Below are 18,085 nucleotides of genomic sequence, written 5' to 3' on the forward strand. Positions count from 1 at the left end.
CAACAACCAGAGGAACCTTCATGGACTTATGTCATCAATAGGTCTGCTTCGTGTCTATCCATGCATTTGAGCAAAAATATATCGATTTTTCTCTTGTAAAGCACATCACCATTCAGGTAGAAGTTTCCAGCTAATCTCCTCAAAGTCTTCTTATCTTTCAAAGATGCCCCATACGGGTAGATCTGACTTTGGAGGAAACATTTGATATCAAAATACCAAGGCTTTTCATCTCTGACTTCTTCAATAGCGAATACATGAACTGGCCTATCAAGACGCATCACAATCAAATTAGGAACCTCATTCTATAATTTTACCATAATCGTAGAAGTTATTGTTGCAAGAGCGTCTTCCATCCGGTTTTCCTCTCGAGGGATATGATGGAACTCAACCTTTGTAAAGAAAGTTGATATCCTCCTCGCATAATCTCTTTATGGTATTAAACCGGGTTGATTAGTCTCCCATTCACCTTTTATCTGATTCATAAACAAAGTTGAATCTCCATAGACGTCAAGATATTTGATTCTAGGATCAATGGCCTCTTCAAGCCCCATAATACAAGCTTCATACTTAGCCATATTGTTTGTACACTTGAAGGTAAATCTAGTTGTAAACGGAAAATGAGTGCGGTGAGGAGTAATAATCATTGCCCTAATTCCATTACCATACAAATTAATAGCTCCATCAAATACCATGCCTCAACAGGAACCAGGTTCTCGCCCTTCTCCGACCTATGATTCATCGCAATCTTTCATCTTCAAGTACAAAATTTCTTCATCATGAAAATCATACTACTTGGTTGATATCCAAAATGGATCCAATCAAGTACATTTTTGAGAAGTCTGCATTAACTGGGAGGATCACCCATTGGCAGATGTTGTTATCTGAGTATGATATTGAATATTGATCTCAGAAAGCTATTAAAGGTAATGTCTTGGCTCACCATTTGGCTCACCAACCTATTGAAGATTGATCTATAGGTTTTTATCCTTAGTTCACTCCCTTAGGATGGTTCTTACCCAAACTCCATGCTCGTGATTTACAACAAACCCTTGATTCTTGGTTGATCCAATCAAGTCTTGTCAATATCAATGGAACTTGGGTGTTGATAAGGTGTAAACCATAATCCACCAAAATGGATGATTGATCTTTCTAATGACTTGATTCATCCCTTGACCTTTATTTGTTTGCCTTGTGTGTGATCCCAAATATGTGATTGTTGCATTCATGCATTCATGTGCATCATAACATTCATCACACAAAAATTTCAAGGAACTGAGGTGTTATTTGCAAATATTTTTAGACCATGGATTGTGGACGAAGGAACACTAAGAAGTACAGTTTCATATGTCCTGACTTGAAAGAGTTAAGGAAGCTAGCATATTTTATATTAGATCCCTTGGACTTCAAACAACGTCATGGGAAGCTTCTGTCTATCTTGTCTTTTGATGTGGTTGAAGGACTTTTGAGTGTATTAGTGCATTTCTATGACCCTCTCTACCATTGCTTCACTTTTCCGGATTATCAGCTTGTGCCTACGTTGGAGGAGTATGCCCATCTTTTGGGAATACCTATTTCTAGCAAAGTGCCTTTTAGCAGATTGGAAGAGATTCTCAGATCTCATCTTATTTCCGAAGCTCTTCACTTGAAGAAGTCTGAGATAGAGGCTCATTGGGTAAAGAAAGGAGGATTGTTTGGGTTGCCTTCTGATTTCCTCATCAAGGAAGCTACTGCCTTTGCTCAAGCCGGTAGTGTGGACGCTTTTAAAGCTATCTTTGTGTTGCTCATCTATGGATTAACTTTGTTCCCAAACATTGACGATTTTGTTGCTGTTAACGCCATTATAATTTTCTTGATTGGGAATCATGTGCCTAATTTGTTGGGTGATATGTACTTCTCGTTGCATCTAAGGAATTCTAAAGGTGGTGGAACGATTTTCTGTTGCATTCCTCTTCTGTACAAGTGGTTTATATCGCACTTGCCTCAGACACCTACTTTTGTGGAGAACAAACAATGTCTACGGTGGTCTCAGAGACTTATGTCTCTCACTAATGATGATATGGTTTGGTATGATCCTTCATTAAGCAGTTCGAAGATTATTGACTGTTGTGGTGAATTCTCTAATGTGCCTCTCATTGGTACACAAGGAGGAATTAACTACGATCCTGCTTTGGCTCGTCGTCAACTTGGGTTCCCCTTGAGAGACAAACTTAATAACACTTTGTTAGAAGGTCTTTTCTATCAAGAGTGTAAGGACCCCCAACATTTGAGGCAGAAGATTGTGCATGCTTGGCATAATGTGCGTAGGAAAGGAAGATTCGAGCTTGGTCCGTACAATTGTGTAGCTTTGGAAGCTCACACTTGTTGGGTGAAGAAAAGATCTTTGGAGTTGAAGATGCCTTATCCTTGTGAGAGACCTATGTCTATGGTTGTGGTTGAGCCATTAACTCCCCCTAACCAAGATGAAGAGGAGTTGGAAGACGCGCTTGCCAAGATGAAACAAGAGAAGGATATGTGGGAAGAGCGTTTCCATGCTTTGAGCCAAAAGCATGAGGAGTTACAACTTGAGTCTAAGGACAAAGATACACTTATTGAGCTACTTGAAGACCGAGTGACAAAGAGACAGAGAGAGCCGGAGGTTTCATCTTCCTCTAGTATGCCTTAGCCTTTCGTTGCTTAGAAGAAGATTATTGATCAGTTTGTCCTCGAGAAGACTCAAATGAAGGTTTCTTTCGAGACAGAGATCTGACGCATCCGAAGTAAGTACGTGCCTTCAGCCAGATCTTCTGACGTTGTTATTAGGAATCCTTAGGATGACTAATCTCCTTTTCTCTTATATTTTTCATTTGGTTTCTAAAGTTGTACTCAGTGTAATCCTTCCAATTATATAAATAAAAGAGATTTTTATGGTCATATCAAATTGTTGCAATTATTGTTGAATATATATTTTTTCAAGTAATATAGTAAGTTCCTTGAAAATAAAAACAATCAAACATTGCATTCTAGGCATCATTTGCATAAGCAGATCTCTCTTTCGCCAGATGTCTTATTGGTGTTTCTTCTGTGCTTCAGCCAAGCTGACTCATCGATAGAATACTCGTGCCAATCACTCCAGAATCATGGAACATCTTGAGCAAGAGAATAGAGACTTGAAAGAGGAGATCGCCCGCCTGACTCCCATGATGGAGTCAGTATTAGCTGCTTAGAGCCAGTCTTCTCCAACGCCTGCAACTCCTCCTCCTCAAAGGACCGTTATTTTAGAGGTGGCTACCTATACCATTCTCGCAACTGCTGCTCACTTTGCATCCAACATGCCTGCCGGATTCCCATGGGGAATACCGCCAAACTTTGTGCCCGAAGGTTTTTTGCCTACATTTGATTCTATGCCGGCATCTAGCCCAGTCATGTCTGTGCCGCCGCCTGTCGTGCATACCCTGCCTCGTGTAGAAGACACCATCTATCACTGCGAGCCGTCTGAGGGCCCGGATGTGTATGATAAGATGGATGAGATGAATGAACAGTTTCTTGAGCTGCGTAAGGAATTGAAAACTTTGAGGGTAAGGACTTATTTGGGAAGAGTGTTGCGGAACTGTGTTTGGTTCCAAATGTAAAGATTCCGGTGAAATTCAAAGTGTCTGACTTTGAAAAATACAAAGGGAATACATGTCCACTCATCCATTTGGTGATGTATGCTAGAAATATGTCTACTCAAACCGATAATGATCAATTTTTAATTCATTATTTTCAAGACAGTCTGACCGGTGCCGCTCTGAGGTGGTACATGGGGTTGGATAGTGCGAACATCCGCATGTTCAACAATTTGGGCGAAGCATTTGTGAATCAGTATAAATATAATGTTGATATGGCTCCAGATAGGGATCAATTGAGATCGTTGTCTCAGAAGGACAAGGAGACATTCAAGGAGTATGCGCAGAGATGGAGAGAACTCGCTGCTTAGGTTACCCCTTCTTTAGAAGAAAATGAGATGACCAGGATCTTCCTCAAGACCCTGCGCTCATTTTATTATGAGCGGATGATTGTTAGTTCCCCCAGTGACTTTACCAAAATGGTAAACATGGGGATGAGGCTAGAAGAAGGTGTCCGAGAAGGACGGTTGTCTAGATAAGAGACGTCATCCGGCAAGAGGTATGGCAACAGTTTCAACAAGAAGAAAGAGAACGAGACCAATGCAGTTTCAGTTGGGAGGCGAAGGAGGCCTCAAATAAGAATAAATCAACCACCCCGTCAACATCATCATCAAGTATCTCCAGTTATTCCTGTGTTTTTTGCAAGTCAATCAGCACCAGTTTAACAACAACAACGTCAACAACAACAACCTCAACAACGAACAAACACCTACAACAACAACAATACCAACAATCATCAACAACAAAGTTTTGAGAGGAAGAAGGTCTCTTTTGACCCTATTCCGATGACATATGCAGAATTATATCCCTCTTTGGTTCTCAAGAACCTACTACAACCAAGAAATCCTCCACAAACCCCTGAACCACTTCCCTGGTGGTATAAACCAGAACTCCATTGTGCTTTCCATCAAGGAACTCCCAGACATGACATAGAGAATTGATACCCTCTCAAGTATGAAGTTTAGAAGCTGGTAAAGAGTGGAATGGTGTCCTTTGAGGACCGAGTGCCGAATGTTAAAGCTAACCCACTGCCTGCCCATGGAAATTCATTTGTTAATATGGTGGACGGTTCTCCAGGGGAGTTCAAGGTATTTGATGTTACTACCAATTTTGTCGTAAGCATTGCTGATGTTACTAGGGTGACCCGTAGTGGTCATGTGTTTAGGCCGGTGTTCCCAAAGAACATGGACGATTCGTCTGTTAGCAAGAAGGTGGATGTACCTGTTGTAGAATCAGTTAGTGTTCCAAGATGTCAGTCTGGTGAATCCAGCGGCTTGAAGCCTAATGACAATGATGAGGTACTCAGACTAATAAATAAGAGTGAGTTCAATGTGGAGTAGTTTTTCCAAACCTCCTCAAAGATTTCAGTATTGTCTCTGTTGATGAACTCAGAAGCGCACAGAGAAGCACTACAAAGAGTTCTAGAGCAAGCGTTTGTGGAACATGAAGTTACGGTGGATCAGTTTGATCATATTGTGGCTAGGATCACTTCTTGTAATAATCTCAGTTTCTGTGATGAAGAACTCCCTGAGAAGGGTAGGAATCATAACTTGGCTTTGCGTATCTCCATGAACTGCAAAGGTGACGCTTTATCAAATGTGCTAGTTGACACCAGATCTTTGTTGAATGTGTTGCCGAAGTCTACATTGTCAAAGTTGTCATATCAAGGAGCGCCTATGAGATATAATGGTGTGATAGTCAAAGCTTTTGACGGTTCGCGCAAAACGGTGATTGGTGAAGTGGATCTTCCGGTGAACATAGGTCCGAGTGACTTCCAGATTACTTTTCAAGTAATGGATATCCACCCGGCCTATAGTTGTCTGTTGGGAAGGCCATGGATCCACGAGGCAGAAGTTGTTACCTCCATGTTGCATCAGATGCTCAAGTTTGTCAAGAATGGGAAGTTAGTCATTGTTGGCGGGGAAAAGGCACTGTTAGTTAGCCACCTGTCATCTTTATCTTATGTTGAAGTTGAGGATGAGGTTGTAACTCCATTCCAAGCCTTATCTATTGTTGTTGAAAAGAGAGTTGGGGTACCCATGTCCTCATTCAAAGATGCAAGAAAGATTGTTAAAGATGGAAATGTTGATCAGTGAGGACAGATGGTAGAGGTCTCCGACAATTTAGAACATAACCGGTTTGGGTTTCCAGCAAGGTTTATTAGTTGTTAGATCTGATGATGTATAACTCAGCTTTTGTAGCGGAGGGTTCATTCATGGCAATGAACAATACTTAGCTGATGTGCTAGAGGATGACGAAGAGGAAGACTGCACCAATTTTGTGACACAGGGAAAAGCTTGCAACAATTGGAATGTTGTTGATATTCCTGTTATTATGTATCAATCTAAGTAATTGCTTTTATTTGTTTTTTGAAAATCCTTCTCCTATGCCTAAGGGAGAAGTGAACATTGTTTAGGCATTTTCAATTTGATCATTAATAAAATATAATTCTATTCATCCATATATATGATGTTTTGTTTTTACTTTTTGCTTTATTCTGAAAATGGTAATAAAAAAAACATAAATAAATAATATAATTGTCCATATGCATAATATTTGGTCACAAATTCACTTCTCTAAAATCAAAATATCAAATCATTATGCAGGTTGGTTTCTAACCCCATTGAATACAATGATTCTTCTCCTTCTCTAAATTTTGAATTCACTGTGTTTGTGGATGAAGAGGAAAGTGATGAAGAAGTGAGTGATGAATTGTCTCGTCTTCTTGAGCATGAAGGAAAATCCATTTATCCATTCAAAGAGCAGATTGAGCTAGTCAACTTGGGTTCCGAAGATGATGTGAAGGAAGTCAAGATTAGGTCTTGACTCTGTCCTAATGTTAAGAATGGGTTGATTGATCTTCTTTGAGAGTATTCAGATGTTTTTGCTTGGTCCTATCAAGACATGCATAGTTTGGATTCTGAGATAGTGGAGCGTAGATCGCCGTTGTAGCGGGGTATTCGTTACCATTAGAGATATTGACTAAATCCAAGGTAAATCATACAAGTCGAGTCGCCACCGCACTTCTATTTATCCAAAGGAATGGTTAGAAAGAGAACAAAAACCTAAAAGTTTTATCGAATCAAAAACTAGTAAAAATGTCAGAGATCTGGGTAAGGGGGTTGGTTATGCAATGGGAAGGTGTTAGGCACCCAAAGCATCATAGGTACTCCTAGGGAGCCCTTTTCACATTTGTTGCAAAGGTTGTTGTTTTGTGAAAACTTATTTGTGCAAACATGATTGAAGGGATGAGATAAGCGTGTATGTTTATCTAATGTACTACTTACTAAAAGAAGGGTCAAGAGAAAATGACTCGCACGGACGTCGCATCCACTGCATACGTATCTCATCTGAATCTGAGAATCAGAGTCTTCGTAGCTCGGCTACCTATGGGTTAAAGAGGAGTGTGCTCGCTAAGACATCGCGTCTTATGCCTACGTATCTCATCTGGGATGAAAATCAGAGCGAAACGTAGTTCGACCACCTATGGGGTAAGGGTTGTGTTTTGGGGTGAACGACGTTACTACGCAATCTACCGGATGCTCGACCTTTGGAAACTTACTCGCCTGTAGTAGAAGGAGATAACGTGTTCTTAGGAGAAGAAAAATCAATGAGTTTGGGGTGTTTAGGGATGCTCATGCAAAAAGGCAGTCCTAGATGAAGGAACCGCGCTACCTTAAATGACATGCCACGAGAGGCTATATGAAACCTAAGAAATCGGTAGCATGCGGGAAAAGTAAAGGGATCGAGAGATCTACCGTACGGATAAAGATCCGAAGTAATAGCAATTAGATAAACAAGAAACCCAAAGACTCTTCCAAGCTAAACACCATCAAAGAAAGCGAGTCAGTACAGGTAATCGGAATAGACCTCTAGGTGGTACCCCACAAATAAAGTGGAACACCAAGCAAGCTATCCCTGCAAGAGTATGTGAGCCCTCACAAAACAAAACTCAACAAACAGGTTAGAGAAACAAGATAGGGTAATCAAGAGTTGCCCCCAAATCAAAATGTAACCACATGAATCATGCCATTAAAATTCGCAAAAAGCTCACAAAAAGCAACCAAGGGTAGGAGGCCTAAACCTCTTGTCAAACAAATGCACTAAAAGGGTATCAAAAATTTCAGGATGAAAGTATAAAGTAGTGGAAATAGAGCATACCTTATTGGGGAGGATCGATTGAAATTGAATGGCACGGTTGGGTTTGCAAAGCACTCTTAGGGTTTATATGAGAGGGAATTGGTTCTTTGAAGATGAGTTCCCTTCAGTCTCTAGAGGTTGCTCTGAACTCTGTTAGCTCTTCTCTCACTATCTTTTTCCCAGCCAGGGTAATAGGAATAGAATGGCCTTTTGTTTCACTGAAACTCTGAATTTATAACCTGATTTTTGTGGACCTGTGGGCTCAAATGAGAGAGGCCCAAGTCCAAAAAATTTCTGTTATATTTTATTTATTTATTTATTTATTTTATTTTATTTTATTTTTATTTTATTTTTTTAAACACGTGGGCTTCGCCTAGCGAGCATGACAGTTCAAGAAATTCCTCTAAGCGTAGGTGATTCTGGTGGCTTTTCTTGGGACTCGCTAGGCGACACATTCTGCTCGCCTAGCGAGCATGACAGCTCATGAACAAACTTTTGCTCCTTCACGATTAACGTTTTGACTGACGAATAGACCCCATTTGAACCTATTGGAAGTATCTCAAGCCATTCCCATGTGTTGACTGATCATCTAAACAGAACCCACAAAGTGTCTTGGATGATACTCAAGCTTCAAACAAAAGATGTTAGTGACACATTTTTGTGCTTTTGGTTAGTAAACAAAAGTAAGAAAAACAATGATGTATAATTCAAGCATGCTTGGTGATCTCAAACCAATCACAAGGAGTCCCACCTGTAGCGGTGTATTCGTCACTTTATGATTTATTGACTAAATCAAAAGCAAAGCATACAAAGAATCGAGTCGCCACCGCACTTTTATTTATCCAAAGGAATGGCTAAAAATCGAACAAAAGCCTAAGAAGTTTTACACATAGAAAACTAATGAAAAGATCAGAGATTTGGGTAAGGGGTTAATTACGCAATGGGAAGGTGTTAGGCACCCAAAACGTCATAGGTACTCCTAGGGAACCTCTTTTCACAACTTGTTATATGAAATGTTATTTGTTTATGAAATATTTATTGTGCAAACATGGATTGAAGGGATGAGAAAAGAATATACAAGTTATTATTTTTGTGTTTGAACGGATGAACCCGTTGCCTACGTACCTTTCCATGGAAGGTAAGGATCAAAACGCCGTAGTTCGGCTAAAAGATTTCCAAAATATAACTGGATTGATTTTAAAACAAAAGCCCTAAGGTCTTTCGTTATCCACAGGAGAAAACTCAACCTTATACAAACAACAAGTCCACCATGTGAGAAAAGCTTCAACTTGCTAGTGAGGGGTTAACCCTATAATAAGCAAGGAAGTCTTACAATTCAATCACTAAGAACAAAAGGTGAGATTAACATCAACCAACTAGGATAAATCAAACCTATGGCTAATGTATGAAAACTTATCAAGAATGGACAAAGCCACAAAACAATTGAGTGAGTGAAATTAACCAATTAGGATTTATTCACAAAAGTGGTCAAGGTATGATTAGAATTCAATTCAGAAGAAGTATCATGAAAATGAAGTTTGAAAATCAAAGGCCTAAGGCCTAGGTTTCTAGTTTGAAAAGAAATGAAAATGTTTGCACAATAGTTTTCAAGTTTCGGGTTAACATGCAAATGGAGGTTTAAAGAAACAAAAGGTGGGAGGGTGAGGAAGTAAAACTTCTTAGATGTTCACCCCTTGAGATCATATGTAGATGATTCAAGTGATTCCTTTGGAATAAGGCAACAATGCAATAAGCAGATGAACAAAGTAAATGGATACCGGATGCCAATCAATGGACTTATACCAATCTCCTAAAACAAAAGAAACAATGATACCAGATGCCAATCAATGGACTTATACTAGTCTCACAAAACAAAATGGATACCGGATGCCAATCAATGGACTTATACCAATCTCCTAAAGCAAAGAAACAATGGATACCAGATGCCAATCAATGGACTTATACTAGTCTCACAAAACAAAGGAACTATGATACCAGATGTCAATCAATGGACTTACATTAGTCTCCTACCATATCATGGGAAACAACTGCCAAACAATGGGCTTATGCTTGCCTCCTCCATGGACAAAACCAAATTTTATAAAGTAATGAACAATGTTTATGAAATGATATACAAGTGATGATGTTAAATGCACAAATGCACACTCAAGCAAATATGCACAGATGAATCAAGTAAGCAGACAAACAAGTCAATTAGCACACACTATATACAATCAATTAGGCTCAAGCAAGGTTAGACTTTACAGCCAACTGGAATGGGGTAATATGTGCTCTTAACCCTAACATTAAAAGTTAGGGTGAAGCAGATGAAATGGAGATGAGGGGTGTGCCTCATAGCTCTTATCCCTGGTCAGGGAGAGCTTTAAACAATGGAAAGTGTGGGAGTTCAGAAAGTTGGAACTCTTCTCCACAAATGGACTCTATAAGATCTTGGGTTATTATCCATAATGCATCAACACATTGTGTGAGCAAGGTGAATGACACACTGAATAGCAGGAGATGGATTACACATCTCTTTTATTTGCCAATTGCCTCATAAGAGGACTTTTCCTTCTTGGCACAAAAATTAAACAATCACAAGCATTGCCTCTTAAGGAGGACTTCAGACAGGTGCCTACCAATAACAGTAGGTCTTCCAGACTACATGAAGATTAGAGATTATACCTAAGTGGTTAAGCAACCAAGCAAAGCAAAGTTCACAATGAACTTAAAGCAACTTAATTATCTGTGGAAACACTAAACAGATCAGTACAATACTCAGACAATCAGACAAACAGTCAATAAGCAACAAACAATCCCAATGTACAAAATGTGTAAGCCAAAAGGCAAACTCAAATGAGTTAACATCAACCTACAAAACACACAAGTGTTAGTAATCAAAAACAAACATCAATACTCAAATGATGGAGCATCATCAATTATGGAACTTGGATGTTCAACCTGAAATCAAAGCTCAAATGTAAGCCACAAACCACTAGGTCAAAGCCTAGGGTCAAAGATGGAGAAAAAATTTAAAACAGGAGCTGAAAGGTCTCATATCAAAATCAATCACCAAAAGCATTTCATGATCAATTGAAGTTCAAGGCAATTTTAAAGCTCAAATGTGATCAACATGAATGAAAAATTCAAATCAAAACAGAAATGATTCAAATAATTCCAACAAAATTCATGATCAGTCAAGACATTCATAACATGCATCACACAAAAAATCAGAAGCATTGGACATCATTTGGCATGGCAAACTCATCATACAAGTTGAACATCAAAAGGTGTGACACAAATTGTCACACCAAGTTAGCACAATCATAAAATAGAATTGGTAATTGATAAAAATGCCAAACCAACACCAAAATGTCAAGCAATGTGCCTAGTTTCATCATGCAAAATTTCAAATCCATTGGATAAGAAATAAGCATTTCACAAAGGTATAAGCAAGGTAAGGTCAAATAAGGACACATGTTCAATCATTCTAGCACAAAACATTATCCAGCCAAGCACAACTTGTAAAATCATGATGATAAAAAACTAGGGAGAACAAGGATCACAATGCAAAAAACCAGGTATTTTTTGGATTAATTTTCAAATAGTTATGAATTTTCTAAGATGAGAAAAATTAAAAAAAACACAAGCATAGTATTGGAAAGATGGAGGGAAAGTGGATAAAATGTGAAGGCATTTGAATATTTGCCACGGCTGGGAATCGAATTCGGTATGCATTTGAACTGTTCAGCGCGTCAAGGTGCAATGCACGGTTTCATTTATTCACGTGGCAAGGTCAAAGCTGACGCGTCCAGGTCAAAACGTTTTGAACCAATGAAAATGCCAAGCAAGCGCATATGTGGACCAGTACATGTTAAATCCTAAACTAACACATGCAAATGCAGAAAACTGTTTCCAAAAGGATCAAAAGCGTGGCCATAGGCAAGATCTTCATCTTCTTCCTCGTGAAGAAGATGAACAGTAGCATGTTCATGCAATTCCAGAAAAAATGTTCCAGAAATCAAAATCAAGCACACAAACATGTTGTACATTCAAAGGAGATCACGAATCCATGCATAGCTAAGCTTAATTCCAAGTATCAAGATCAAATCGAACCAAACAATATTCATACATGAAACTTTAACCTAGCCTAACTCAGTCAATATTGCATGAAATTACACGATTCAAAGCTCAGCATAACCAGGACAACAAGATCTACAATAATATCACAATAATTTTGAGAAATAGAGAGATCGAGTCATGACCTCTTGAAGAGCAGAAGTGGAAATCGTGCTTCACAAAGCTCAGCAATGCCTTACAGTTCCTCTACAATGATTATTGAGGTGATTGATGATGAATTGGAAGCTCAAGAACACCTGAATCCAGCAAATTTTGGAATCACCATGGATGTTCTAAGCTTCGAGCATGCTTCAATGTGGCTCCAATTGCTTCAATTCCACGTGCAATTCTATTCCAAAATGCCTCAGGATCAAGAATCAACCAATAGAATATGCTCTTGTTTGAAGAAATTGCAAAAAGATTTGAGAGAAAAGTTTGGAGAAATTTGGATCTAGATCTGAAAAATGAATGTTCCTCCCTGAAAACAGTTATGATTACTCTTATATATGCCTTGCTAATTATGCTGTAATCATGTTTAATCCAAATGCTAAGTGAGATTAACCAAATGAGGTTTATGTGCAAAAAATGGTTTTTCACCTTATGCATGGAATGCATGTGTGAACAGTACACGAATTTCCCTCATTTTCACTTAAAATCCAATATTGGAACCAATGGTGATGGCAAAAAGTTCAAACCATGCACCAAATTTGAATTTTAGAATTTCCCTCCAAAAAACCAATGAATTAACAAGTGATCATGTAATGACAATTCATGTAATGTGATGCATGATTTGGAAATTAGAGGTCAAGAGGAGAATAATGCAAAAAGAACCACCCATTTTGGAGCTTTGGTTGAAAAGTTATGTCCATTTGAAGTCCCATGCATACTTTGCCATGTTTTGATCATATCTCCTTAACCACACATGAGAAATTGATGATATTGGACTTTTTGGAAATGGGAGAGAAAGATCTACAACTTTAATGTTCAACAAAATTTAGTTTGAAGCTTTCTTGATGATATAATCTTGAGTTGAAGTTGGTCCAAAATCTTTCCATTTTTGGAAAGTTCAAATTATAGGTCACTTGCTATTTTTGGAAATTTTTGACTGGACCTCAAATCCTTCAATGTGAATGTTTGAAATGTCAAATGAGACTTGTTTGAACATGAATGAAGTATTTCTAATCACTTCCCACCTCCAAATCCATAGTTGACTTTGCTATTGACTTTCTAGGTCTTCAGATGACTTGGGAATGTTCTGATGAAATTCAAGCCTCTACCATTTGGGATTTTGCTTAAAAATAACATCATAGCTCATATGAACTCTTGTGAATGATTGTGGGATTCAAATCTCAAGAATGACCACCATCTATTGCTCAATGAATGCCTTGAATTTCCTTGACTGTTGATTGCTTCATCTGCAAGACAAAGGTTAAATGACATATTTTTGTACTTTTGGTTAGTGATAGAAAGAAAAGCAATGACATACAAATGCAAGGAATGCTTGGTGATCAAGAATCACTCAAGAAAGATAACCAACCCATAGGGAAGGAAGCAAGGTGTCCAATGATCCTTGAGGCAATGCAATGATATGATATGATGCCATGAGGGATCTTAGGGACAAAATTGGGGTCTTACAGATGCCCCTATTTAAGGTCATTCTAGCCGGAGAAGTGAAGATTAAAATCTTCATCTCGACGCGGTAGAATGGGCTTAAATAACAGTAATGAGACAAATTTTGGTCCCTAAGAGACCTCATGATGCAAATGTATGCATGCAAAAGAAACAAACTCTGTGGGGAATACTGGTCCACAAAGAAAAAATGATCCATCGGAGTAATACCCTCACCAGGAACAGAGACTCTAACAGGACTCTCATGGGGATAAGAAAAAGAAATGCGTGAGCAGGACACGACTCTGAATTAGGGGAAACAGATGCTGCGTGAACAAGACACGACTGGACTAGAGACTTCACTAGGGATACTTCGGATGAAAATCCGGACTCGGACTGGGGAAAGATCCACACAGAATCTCCCTGCCGGGGAAAACTGCATATATTGGGGAAACCTCCAATACAGCACAAGGGCAAAATCACAACGGAAACTCCACTGGGGAATGTCTAACAAAGAGACTCTCCTGGAGAAAATCTGCAAGATGAGGTGTTACCGGCTACTGGGTAAAAAACTCAAAGAGACATGTGATCTGAACACCGGTTACTGGGTGAAAGAACAACAAGCTCAGGAAGAATGAATATCTAAGACCGGTATAAGGGTGAGAGATATCAGTCAACCAAACATCTGAGAAAGACCTGCAAAAGGTACATCAACTCAGGAAAATCTGACTCCACAGGAGACCAAGGTCATAATAGGGAGGAGAAAGGAAGGAACACCAGGGATACCGGTTACTGGGTATATAATAGGTGACCGACCAAAGCGTGAATTGGTATATATGCCAAAACACTCATCATCCAAAAGGAGGGCTTGAAAAAGCAAATCGACTTACAGGATGGATATTCGACTCCACAACGGAAAACGAATCTTACTCAGCTGGGAAAAAACCAAAAAGCGCATGAGATATAATATCCATTACCGTCAAAACGTGGATAGTATACTCGCATGAGATATATTATCTATTACCGTCAGAAAGTAGATAATATACTCGAAAAGGAAGAGACACCAGAGATACCGGTTACTGAGTATATAATACGTGGCCAACCGAAAACGTGAATTGGTATATATGCCAAAACACTCATCATCCTGAAAAGAGCAAAACGCAAACTTATCAAAGGATGGATATTCGATTCTACAAAGAATACGAAACTTACTCCGCTGGGGAAAATCAACAAAGGGTTCCAACCAAAGAGCGAATGAGATATATTATTCATTACCGTCAGAACGTGAATAATACACTCAAAAAAGGAAGAACAAAGAATATCCGATTCCACAAAGGGACACGAATCCTACTCGACTGGGGAAACACAACAGGCTTCGACTGAAGAGTGCATGAGATATATTATCCATTAGCGTCAGAACGTGGATAACATACTCACATGGAAGATTATCCACAACCGGCTACTGGGTTAATAAAGGATAAATCAACCGAAAAGAAAGGCATCGGGATACCAAAACTAGGTATATAAAGATGACCGATCAAAGGGAGCAACAATCATTACCGGCAAAAGGGTAAATGAAAGAGGACTCACTAGGGATGCATTGATAAACATCAACGATCCAGGGAACAAATCATTGGCATACAGTGAAAGGACCCGCTGAGGATAAAATTGCTAGCATCCGGCAATTATCCACAAGGAAAGATCTACTGAGGATACAATTGCTAGCAAACGGCAATTACCCAAAAGAAAGAGGGAATATCAATATTGAATACTGGATGAAGATAACCACAAAGAGTAACCATCATCGGTTAGGATGAACAATAAGGTTAACTCTGCAAAGGAGAGAAATTAGGATTTACAACTACCGAATATGGGGTAGAAGACCACAAAATCCACCATCAACCAGAATGAACCACAACGGTTACCTCGGCTAGGGGATAAAAGTAGGGTTTATAACTACCGAATACATGGTAGAAAACCAACAACTCTCTGCGTGGGGAATGGAAGAATCACAACTCCGCACGAGAGAACACAAATAGGGTTTATAACAAACCACCAACTGCTGAGGAGCAAGAAAAAAGGATTTACGACTACCGAATATGGGGTAGAAGACCATCGACTCTTGCTGAGGAACGAAAAGTTCACCAACACCTATTCCACAAAAGGGAAAAAAGGTATACAGGATTTACAACTACCGGATACTAGGTAGAAAACCAACAACTCTCCTGAGGAATAAAAGGTATATAACCACAAATTCCGCCAAGAGGAGGGAACATAGGACTTACAACTACCGGTTACTGGGTAGAGGCCCAAACTCCGCTGGGGATAAAAAGAATTTATTGCCGGTTTAATGGGCAATTCATTCATTTATTCCACAGGGAAGCACAAGAGACAGATGAAAAATGCCAATTCAGGATCAAACCAAAAAGGCAAACTGAATCAAGACTCATCCTAATGAGGATATAACTCAATAGGAAGATCCATCCCAATATATGTGTTGGGAGGAAACGGAAAAAACCGTCATCCACGAGGGTATATCTCAGTGGGGAATTGCAGAAGGAAAGACAAACACTTTCTGCTAATGGGGCTGACTCTATATTGAGAGATTTAACACCCGACATCTGCTTGGAAAGATCTATTGGAGAGATCTATATCACCATTAGCAGGAGACAACAAACAAAAGATATATGGCAAAATGCAATCATGAATATCTGAATGTTGAAAGTATGCATGAATATGCGTAATTTATGTTTGATGAATGCTGACAAAACAAACATATCTAATACAAACAAATCCAGGAATCAAACGCCCGGTACTACACTTCCAGAGGATAACTCCAAAGAAAACCAACTGGAAAGCCAATCTGCTGGAGATCTATATGCTAAAAAGCAAAGATCTGCGGGGAAGCAAGAGGTCAGAGATGTCAAAGAAATCACAAAATCTCTGAGTGATGGATCACCAATCAACCCAACTAGGGAACAGAAGTTCACAACAAGCAGAAACTGCCACAAAAGCAAATCTGTTGGGGAGATGGGGAAATCCCGAGATTTCTACAGGGGATCCTCAGTATCAACTGGGAAACAAGAGTTCACTACACAAGCAAGAACTGCTGAAGAGAACAGAACACACAAGTAGAATATAGCCGCACAAGCAACTCTACTGGGGATATTGTCAGCCACTCCATTGGGTATAAACCCGTTGAGGGAAAATAGATCATACAAGTAGATTCTGCCACAAGCTACTCTACTGGGGATCACAAGCATCAGGAAATCTACAAGTCTATGGATGACAGATTACCAACCAGCCCAACTGGGGAACAGAAGTCTACAACAGGAAGAAACTGCCACAAAAGCAACTCTGTTGAGGATACCAACTCTGTTGAGGATACTGCAGGGAAATCACAAAACTTCTGCAGGGAAACATCACAGATACAATCCACCATACCACAAATCTACTGGCGAATTATCTGAGGAAGAAAAGGAGAACTGGTGATCAACACCAAATGCTGAACCTTCCTAGAAGCAACTATCAACCGCTGAGGAGGAAATAATCACTGCTCTGCTGAAGAGATAAGAGGTGAAAACCTCAACAAACGCTCTGATGGGGAGATATAGTATAGATGAAATATATCATACCAACAACTCCGCTGGCGACTATACTTAGGAAACAGACGAAAGTACCGGGATATCAATCCACCGATTACCGAATCTTCCAAAAGGAAAACACCCATGCTGGGGAGAGAATATTGTTGGAGAGGATTGTGAAGTTCTCAACAAACACTCTGGTTGGGGAATAAAATCTCAATAGAAGCTCTGCTTAGGGAACAACCCTAACAACAATCTGGAGAAAGAGGATACAACCAATGCCAGGAATATGAACAAATGTCTTACCTTGTTGGAAATCATGCCACCCTTGGGAGAGCACTGAGAAATTCTTAAGTATCCTTTCATCATTGTGAATGTTCACTTTGTTTAAAACAACAATTTTGAAAAATTTATTTGTTTAAAACAATGACATTTTATCAATTAAAACATGCAAAACATTTGTTGGATTGAAACAAATAAGAGTGCAAATAATTGGATAAAAGCTCAAATTGATTTGATGGAATGGTAGTCTGCAAATGGCAAGACTCCATAGATCTGTACAAATTTGAAATCAGTGATATATATTGGAAGAGGGCTACATTGAACATAATGATCCTTTCTCTACCAATTTGAATTTCGATGTATTCGAAGCTTCAGTTGACGACGAATCGAAAATCTCTGACGAACAGACAGCTGCAGAACAGAAAGTCTTGTCAGGATGCAGTTACTTGCCATATCCCTAATTTTTGCCTAGATTGCCCTAGGGTGAGGTACTCAATCTAGCGGGATGCAAATACATTTTTTTCAAGTCTCTAATTTTTGCTTGGATTGCCCTTTCGGGTTCTCCACCGAGACGCTCATTTTTTTCCTAAGCCGCCCTTTCGGGTTTTCAACTTAGCGAGCTATTCTGTTTTTCTTTTACTCTTTTTCTTTAGGCAAAGTATTTCTTGACTGCATCTGAATTCATAGGGCGAGTGAAATCCTCCCCAT

The sequence above is a fragment of the Lathyrus oleraceus genome, chromosome 5 (genome assembly GCF_024323335.1).
Source record: "Lathyrus oleraceus cultivar Zhongwan6 chromosome 5, CAAS_Psat_ZW6_1.0, whole genome shotgun sequence".
NCBI lineage: Eukaryota > Viridiplantae > Streptophyta > Magnoliopsida > Fabales > Fabaceae > Lathyrus > Lathyrus oleraceus.